This window comes from Camellia sinensis, chromosome 11 (genome assembly GCF_055761805.1).
Source record: "Camellia sinensis isolate YWXY chromosome 11, ASM5576180v1, whole genome shotgun sequence".
Lineage (NCBI taxonomy): Eukaryota > Viridiplantae > Streptophyta > Magnoliopsida > Ericales > Theaceae > Camellia > Camellia sinensis.
This window is the reverse complement of record NC_138971.1, coordinates 160,214,631-160,224,019: the sequence shown is the minus strand read 5'-3', so window position 1 is coordinate 160,224,019 and position 9,389 is coordinate 160,214,631. Positions and strand designations below refer to the sequence as shown.

General features: G+C 36.5%; 1 pseudogene; it reads left to right on the top strand.

The window, feature by feature from the left end:
* The first annotated feature begins 7,799 nt into the window (after window positions 1–7,799).
* On the top strand, window positions 7,800–8,878 carry LOC145802815 (syntaxin-71 pseudogene; annotated as a pseudogene).
* The last annotated feature ends 511 nt before the right edge of the window (window positions 8,879–9,389 follow it).

The following is a 9,389-nucleotide window of genomic DNA, read 5'->3' as shown; positions in this document are numbered from 1 at the left end:
TCCATGACTTGAATATAGAAAGGTGGGTAAAGGTGGCTAATAAATGCATGGACGTTCTTTCGAGGAGGAACAACATCGACATATGACTCTTCGTGTGCTCGATCACTAGAGGAAAAAAATTAATTCGGCCATGAAATGTATCAATCTGTTTGAATGCTAAGATAGTGGAAGTGCTTAAAGGATTAAATGAGAGTTTAATACAGATGGTGAGTGACAGTTGCATTTCTGGGAAGATGCAAAACCCATGCATGTTCTAAGACGTGTGGAAAAGACCCTGATCCACTAATATCACCAAGTCTTGGGTATATTAGTGCGGGGGGTAATATTGGCTACATATTTTGTGTAAACCAGTAACAATTTGACGCGTGGCAAAGTAAGGGTAATATGGGAAAACCAGTCAAGTCTCCGATCCTGATCATACACATGACAGTTAATATTGGTTGTTATAAGATCTGAGTAGCAGTGGATCAACAAAGAGATGCAAAGTGACGTGGCTTCAACTGTTACTCACATTCAAATTCAAATATAGAAGGGAAGCCTAACTGCAAGTGAAAGCGTAGTGGAACTATTCATAAAGCAGCATGATCAGCGATCACAGAGGAGCAGTTCGACAGTTTGAAGTGCAGTTCGATGGTTATCTTTGGAGAGTATAAATAGCAGGGAAGACCCAGGAAAGAGAAGAGGCTCAGATCTAAAAAACCAGTCTTACTTTACATATTTCATTCCAGTTTTTATATTTCCTGTTCTTTACATTTCTGTACTTTAAATTCCTGCACTACACTTCATTCATAGGAGTACTTTCAAGTATATTGTCGTTGTAAATCTCTACGAGGCTAAGTTTGGATCATTGTAAGTTTTTCATACTAATGAAATGCTTCAATTTTTCTTTATTTAACTGTTCTTATGCTTAAATTCTCCTAAATCAAAGCTACCAGTAAAAGTCCTCTTCATTGAGGCTGAAAGAACTATAACACAATCGTCTGAATAATTGGTTGGCAATTAAAATTCTGTAAGGGATGATTGATCCTTACTGGCACGCTCATAATTACAAAAATAACTTTCGAAAGCCAAAAAGCCAACAGACCTCTTTTGGAAAGTCGGTTAAAAGCCACTTCCCAGCTTTTAATCCATTAATGGCGATGAAAGACAATGAGAGTTGCGGGTAGTAGAGTTGTGGATTCGTCGTTGAAGCAAAATCGACAGGACAGACAGAGACTTGAAGTCTTCAACAAAGTCCTCACTCGACTCTAACACTTGAATCACCAAGACGCCAATCTCCCTGGCGGAGGAGTTGGGCGAGGAGAGAAAGGTTGGAGGCGAAGGAGAGGAGAGAGTGGCCCCAAGGAGAGAGGAGAGAGAGGTCAATGTGGGAAATGGATCGGGAATAGGTGGGGAGGATGAAGAGGTCGCAGATATTGCCATGAAGGATCAGGTAAATGAAGGTGGCGAGTTCAAGGAGGAGCCATTTCCGATAGACGAGGGCAGCGGAGTTGCAGCTACAGGTGTCAAAGATGGCAACGACTATGTTTGAGAGGATTACGTCCGGGAGGTCGGTCATAGCAGTGCAGGCGGAGGCGGTGGCCATGGAAGAGAGTGCAGTGAGGTTTGGATTTAGAGAGAGAGAGATGAAAAAGGAAAGGCAGAGAGAGATAGAGAGAAATGAGGTTTGATTTGATATAGTCAAATTTCTCTATGATATATAGGTGTGGGATTGAGAGATCTTAAACATCATAAAATAATATTGTAAATCTTTTCCATTACTAAAAATGAAAAAGAGACCTTAGACTAATTTTCCCTTATTTTATGAATTATTTTAGCCCAATCCTCCTAAACACCCTAAAAAAACTCAAAAAATAGGGGAAAAAAACTCATAAAAATAAAAATAAAAATAAATCCCTTATTATTGTGAGAAGGTGAAAGCCATTTACTTTTTAAAAATTAGATTTTTTTATTTTTAATATTTAATATATATATTTTTTATGTTTTAAATGTACAAAATTTAAATATATTTTAAAAATAAAATATTTGTAAAAAAATATTTAAAAATTCAATAAATATATAAAAATATACTAAATTTTAGTTTTTTTTTTTTGTTTTTTTTTGTGCGTGTGTGTGTGTTTGATGATTTTTTTTTTTAAAAAAAAATCATGAATATTATACTTTTTAAGTGTATATAGGTTAGGTGTATGTAAAAAATAAAAATATAAAAATTCTTAAAATATTAAATATTTTAGCTAAAAATAAAAAAAATATTAAAATAAAAAAATTAAATTTTGAAAAAATAAACTCAATTTTCTAAAACCAAATAAAGTGATTTAGGCCCTGGCCCGACAATCCTGTTTAAAGTTAAAAACAAATTTCATGTGGTAGAATAGTGGGCTGTTCTTATGGGCTAGTTCATAAATAAAAAGACTAGTTAAAGTCCATAAAGCACTTAATTTTCCTTTTTCTAGCAAACACTCTTTTTTTAAAGTAAAATTTAGTAATAATGGTGCCAACCTTACAATTTTGACATAATTACATTGTGATCCACTAAGGTTTAAATTTCGAGTAATGCTAGAAACCCAAAAGTGTTACCAAAATTTCTATCAAATGGCTCACATGAGAGGCATTTGGTAAAAATTTTAGTAAAACTTTTGGGATCTCTAGCATTTTTGTTAAATTTCAAACCATCAACTATATTGTTAGTAATATAGATTAAAACAAAAAGATCATATATTTTTACTAAAATATATATTTTATCTTTCACTATGCAAGTGTTCATACACCACTTGTATTAATTATGCTTATTTTATCTTTATTAAAAAGAAGGTCAATATAATTATATTAATTTTGTGAAATTTATTATATATTTTTTTAAAATCTTATGAGAGATCCATATAATTTACCACTTTCGCAACTATCATTGTATGTTACTTACTCCTTCAACTTCAAAAGTATACATTTGAAGTCTTCAATTATAAAATTACATCACATTCATTTCCTATAAAAATAATGTTCTTGCATGTAAAAAAAAATGAAGTAATGGATGCATATAAGAATAATGTATTAGGGCTTTTGTTTTGGTGGTTGTGTTAAATCAAAGGCAGATTTGGTACTTTATCAGTTGGGCCTAAGTTCTCTAGATAGATCCAAAAAAAAATTTGGGCTCACTATTTTTGACAATTATGAAAAGAATAGAGGTAAAAAAAAAAAAAAAAGAAAAAAAAAAGCCTAGTTTGTAACAATTAGGTTCTGGGTGGACTTGTGTTGATAATTGACACAAGATCTTTGTCCTGATTTCATTTTGTTTCTTGTTTTTCAAAATTCATGAGATTCAAGATTATCATATGATTCAAAAGAAAAATGTTATATAAATTAATAATTATTACTAACTAACAAGATATATAATAATAAAACTTTATAAATTTAAACATGACATATTTCAATAATATAATAGGTGTCAACAAAAAATTTGTAAGATTTATTAATTTTTATAATATTACTAATTATTTATTGAGCAAAAGTATATTTAAAAATAAAAAAAAAAGAAAAGAAGAAAATATTGGAAGACACCAATTGTAACATTCATTATGAATGAGTCGATTGTCACATTTCAATAACATGACTCCATGAAATATCTCATTAAAAAGTAGTGGATAAATATTCAAACAAAGAACATGCGAGGTTTGATTTTAAATGGATAGTGATATTTCCATTTAGCTAGGGTAGGTTTCTTGTGGTGCAGTGTCACAGATGCCACCGTCTACTTAGGATTGAAAAATTGGGTGGGTGGGTGTGAGTGAGAGGTTTCATATGCAAGTCATTTCGAGAGTTAATATTTTAATTTAAAAATTAAAATATTATTAAAATAATTAAAAATTAAGAAATTATATAAAAAGGTTAAAAATTAGTTTTTAAAAAAATTTTACACCTTTTTTTAAAAAAAAAAAAAATCAAAAAGTCATCCCAAAAATATTAATATTTCTTACCTCATATTTTAGTTAAAAAATTAAAAAATTACTAAAATAACCTGTTTTCAAATAAAGCCAACTCACTTGACATTGACAATTTAAAAAATCTTCAAATCTTTTAGCAAAGTTTTTCATTTAATATATATTTTTTAAATTTCTACTCCTGCCAACAAGTCTCAATCCAAACTACAAAATTCAATCATAAAAAGTGTTGTCTATATATATATATATATATTTTTTTTTTTACTTGAATTCGGTGTAGTTTTATTTTTCTCCATTTACCTTCTTCGATTCTCAACCACCAAATTTTAGACTATTTTTTTAGTTTCACCTAAGCCAAATTCCATAGGCTCTGGGAGAGAAAGAAGTTAGAATTTTTTTTGCTCATTTGATTTTTGTGTATTTTGTGATAAAGATATGTGTAGACTATATCTTCTTAAGCTTTGAAGAGAAATGACATGACTATAAACAAAGTCATCAAGGATTAATAGTGAATGATTTGTCACGAACAACCCACCAGGACTGGATGGTGAAATGACAAAACTATGCATTATTAAAAAGAAAATTCTATACATATATTAAATTTATAAATAAAAAACTTGATAAAAATGATGTGACAATATCATTATTGTAAATAAATTCATCTTCAATAGTGTTTTATTTTGTTTTGAAGTGAAAAGTTCACAATAAATCACATCATTATATATAAAAATTATATATGATTTTTTTGTTTGTATAATATTATTCTAAAATCCATAAATCCAGACTTTGAAAATCAGCTAAACAGAGTAAAATTTTAGTTTCTATTTTTTTTCCTTCTACCATTAATAAGAAGGTAATAGAAGATGGGAAGTTGCACTTGCATCAAAAATACTAAAACTCAAACATTACATCGGACAAACAAAAAATTAATTGATCAAACCAATCACTTAATCTTAATATTTTAATCAACTCATAGAAAATTTGCTAAATCTGTGTTTCCCATCGATAAATACAAAGGTCAAACTCTTAGCTGTAGTTTTTAACATCCGCAAGTTGTTTGCATAGAGCATTATTCTATCTAAATAGGCATCCCCATCAATGGCAAAACCAATCAAATGAATGGTTTGAGACCAAGTCAAATATGCTTCATATCACCTTGAGAGAATCTATTAATGTTGGCGAATTGGGAGGACTTGTATATGAAATTTTAGTAAAAGCACTTTTTTTAGTTGATAAGTGGTTAGTTTTATACTTGAAAAAAAAAAGAAGAAGATATTACAATGAAATTACTTCGTTCTTAAAGTTGATGAAATTGATTTTTGATATAAAAAATGATTCTTTGATGAATTGTATCAATTTGTTTCTTTGATTTAATCGTATAGTAAAAAATAACTTAAGACATGTAAAATTAGAATAGATGATCAATGCGTAAATATGACCAACACAACAAATTAACCAAATATGAATCCCAATATCCTATGATTTGTTCTATAACAATGTCCCTAGTAGCTAATTAGTGGTGGATGTAAGATAAATTGATGTATTATTATTGATATGTATATATTACAAGATTGATGTATTTCTGTATTGTATGTGATTACAAAGAGATGAACTCTCTCTATATAGAGAGAAATGGTGCATTGGATACCAAACCCACCACCACCGAAAGTGAAAGCTAAAAGAATAAAGCTTAAAGCTAAAGTGTGTAAAGCTATAATTAACAACTATATACAAGTAATAAGTATATACTAACAGCCCCCCTCAAACTCAAGGAGGATAAGCACTAGCCAACTTGAGTTTGGAGAGAATCAAAAAACAGAAAAATAAACTGATAAATAAAACAGGATAGGAGACACGGTATGGTCGTGTCAGACCGATGTAGCAGACAGTTTATGGGGTCGTGTCGGACCGATGTAGCAGACAGTTTATGGGGTCATGTCGGACCGTTGTAGCAGACAGTTTACGGGGTCATGTCGGACCGTTGTAGCAGACACTGTGTGGTCGTGTCAGACCGTTGTTGTAGAAGCTAACCGGAATAAATGTCGGGACAGTTTACGGGGTCATGTCGGACCGTTGTAGAAGCTGACCGGAATCAATGTCGGGACAGTTTATGGGGTCATGTCGGACCGTTGTAGCAGACACTGTGTGGTCGTGTCAGACCGTTGTTGAAGACAGTTTATGGGGTCATGTCAGACCGTTGTAGCAGCTGACCGGAATCAATGTCGGGACAGTTTATGGGGTCATGTCGGACCGTTGTAGCAGATTGTGGTGGTGCACCAAGGGGGCGACTTAGGGAGTGCGCCATGAGGGACTTATACAGGATACTGTGTATAACCCCCCCTCAAACTCAAATAGGTGTGAAGATAAAAACCTATTTGAGGTTGAAAAAGGATTGATAAAGCTGACCGGTGTAGAAGACACTGTATGAGTGTGTAGATAGGTTGCCCAAAAGATATACATGGATGTAGATATGGAGCCCTTAAAAGTCGTGCCCTCAAAAGGTGTACCCAATCTGTCAAAAGGCGTGCCATCAAAAGGCGTGCCCGAGTCATCAAAAGGCGTGCCAGATATGATGGCGAGGCACGTGAGTGCCTGGGCTGGCGTGCCCGTTTGTCGGGCGTCAGAGGCGCGCGATGCGCGTGGCTGCCGCGGCTATTTAATCAAGACAGAGCCTGAGGCCGAGGCAGAAGCTGAGACAAGAAACTGAGAGAAACCTCTGAAAAATTCTGCGTTGTGCTGAGAGAGAGAGAGGCTGTAACACTGTTGTGCTGAGAGAGAAAGGCTATAACACTCTGTTGCAAGAGAAAATGGCTTCGTCGTCCCGTGGTCTGCTTACTCTCTTTCCCGACCTCAACGAGGCCACAAGAGAGAGAGCAGGTGCGGTGTCCCGTGAACCTCAACCAAACACCACTGGGTTTGCTCCGTTGAACTTTCCGATGCAGTCGGTGGAGCAAAAAATGGCAGTGCAAACGGATGTGGAGGCTAATCAGTATACTTTGAAGGCATGTGTGGAGTCCATGACGGCGGTCACAAACTTGTCGCACCGGCTGCAGAGCAGGACAAATGAGGTGCAGCAGTTAAACTCCCAGCTGGCTCTGCTCCAACGCATGTATAAGGATGCGCGAGCAGAGATAAGCGTGCTAAGGGCAGAAAACAAGGAGCTGAAGCGGAAGGCCACCGTGATGTTCCGATTTGGAGGGCCGCCATATGCTGCAGTGGAGGAGCAGGGAGTAGTGAGCATGCCCAGTGGAGGAGAAAGCACAGAGGCAGCACGGTCAAGGGCCGTCCAGGACGGAGGCAAGAAGAAAAGACCGGCAGCAGAGTAGAGAAGAAAAAAATGCCACTGTTTTGGTTGGTTGATTGTTGTTGTTGGTGTTGTTGTTGTTGTTGTTTTTTTTTTTTTTTTTTTTTTTTTTTTTTTGTAAAATTATGCTCGAGGCGATCCCTGAGATGAATAAAATATGGGTTGTTGTGCAAATTTGAAATGTTTTTGTTTTGTTTTTGTTTTGTTTTTTTTTTTTTGTTTTTTTGTTGTTGTTGTTGTTTTTTTTTTTTTTTTTTTTTAAATGGGTGAAAAAGTAAAAAATGGGTGGAAAAAAAAATGTAAGGGAAAAGTAAGTGAAAAGAGCTGGCTCACGTTCCGTGGAAAATGGTGGAAAACAAATAAATAAAAGAGATAAATAAAAGAGGGAAGTGAGTGCTGGTGTGGGGTGGTTGATGACGAAAAATAAAATAAAATAAAGCAAAGGAAAGTGGGGTGTGGATGAGTGGAGATAATATTTTAAGTGGGGATAATATTTTAGAATTGTGGTGTGTTTGGTGGAACACAGACATGGATGAGTGGGGATAATATTTTAGAATTGTGGTGTGTTTGGTGGAACACAGATAGAGAGAGAGATGGAGAGAGAGAGAAGCACAAGTCAAAAAGAGAAACCAGAGAGATGAGTGTGATTGAAATCCTAACGAGAGTCGACGCGATCGGCAAGAAATACGACAAGTACGACTTCGACAAGCAGAAACATCTCAACCTCTCCGCCGCTGACGACGCCTTCGCCCGCCTCTACGCCGCCGTCGACTCCGACATCGACGCCGCTCTTCAGAAAGCGGAGGCGGCATCGAACGAGAAAAGTAGGGCCTCTGCGGTTGCTATCAATGCCGAGATTCGACGCACCAAAGCTCGGTTGCTTGAGGAAGTCCCTAAATTGGAGAGATTGGCTATAAAAAAGGTTAAGGGGCTTTCGACAGAAGAACTTGCTGCCCGTAATGATTTGGTCCTTGCTCTGCCAGATAGGATTCAAGCCATACCAGATGGGACTGCAGCTGCTCCCAAACAATCTGGAGGCTGGACAGGTTCAGCTTGTGTTAACCTGTGTAGCAGTCGTGTGTCTGTGTGGAGTGTGTGGGTGTGCTGTGTGCATGGGTCTCTAGAGAGAGAGAGAGATGGCCATGATTGGCCAGGTTGCTGGACTGCCGTGAGTTGTTGATGCTGGGTGTGTGAGTTGATGGTCTCGGCTAGAGAGAGAGAGAGTGTGAGGGTGTGTGTCTTCTCCCCCTCAAAACAGTGTGTGTGTGTAGCTCCAATTGTGTGATGTGTGTATGGAGAACCAACCCGAGAGAGATGAGAGCCGCTGGTTTTGTGCCTGTATCATTGGTGTGTTTGTTTGGGTTTGTTCATGGAGGATTTGATTGAGAGAGATTGAGGGAGAGTCCTCAGTGTGGTTGTGGTTTCGATTGCGTGAATGGAGGAGGATGGAGACGATTTCCATGGTGGAAGCGTCGGTGACTCGGAGGCCATTGAGGAAGTTGGGTTGGATGCTGAGTCGACTCAGCCATTGGTTGATCTCGGGGCCACCGCCGTGGACGAGGATTTCAAGGCGGCGCCGCAGTATTTGACGATGATGGGCTTGCCACGAAACTTCTGGATGAAGGGTAGGGATTCGTGAAAAGCTGGTATGGAGACTGGTGGTGAGGACAGAGATGGAGGTTCTGTGGTGGCGGTGGTGGATGATTTCTTCGATCCTCGATGTGAGTCGGTGAGTGTTGGTAGCTCGGCTGTGTTTGATGGAAGTAAGCTTGGAATTGAGCCATACTCTGTGGAGGTGTGGAAAAACTCCAGCGGGCAGCGAAGGCAAGGTTGCCGGCCGGCTGCCCGCCGGAAAGAAAAGAGTATAGGCCTAAATCTTATAGCTCTGATACCATGTAAGATAAATTGATGTATTATTATTGATATGTATATATTACAAGATTGATGTATTTCTGTATTGTATGTGATTACAAAGAGATGAACTCTCTCTATATAGAGAGAAATGGTGCATTGGATACCAAACCCACCACCACCGAAAGTGAAAGCTAAAAGAATAAAGCTTAAAGCTAAAGTGTGTAAAGCTATAATTAACAACTATATACAAGTAATAAGTATATACTAACAGTGGAGTCAAGAAATTAAATTAGAGG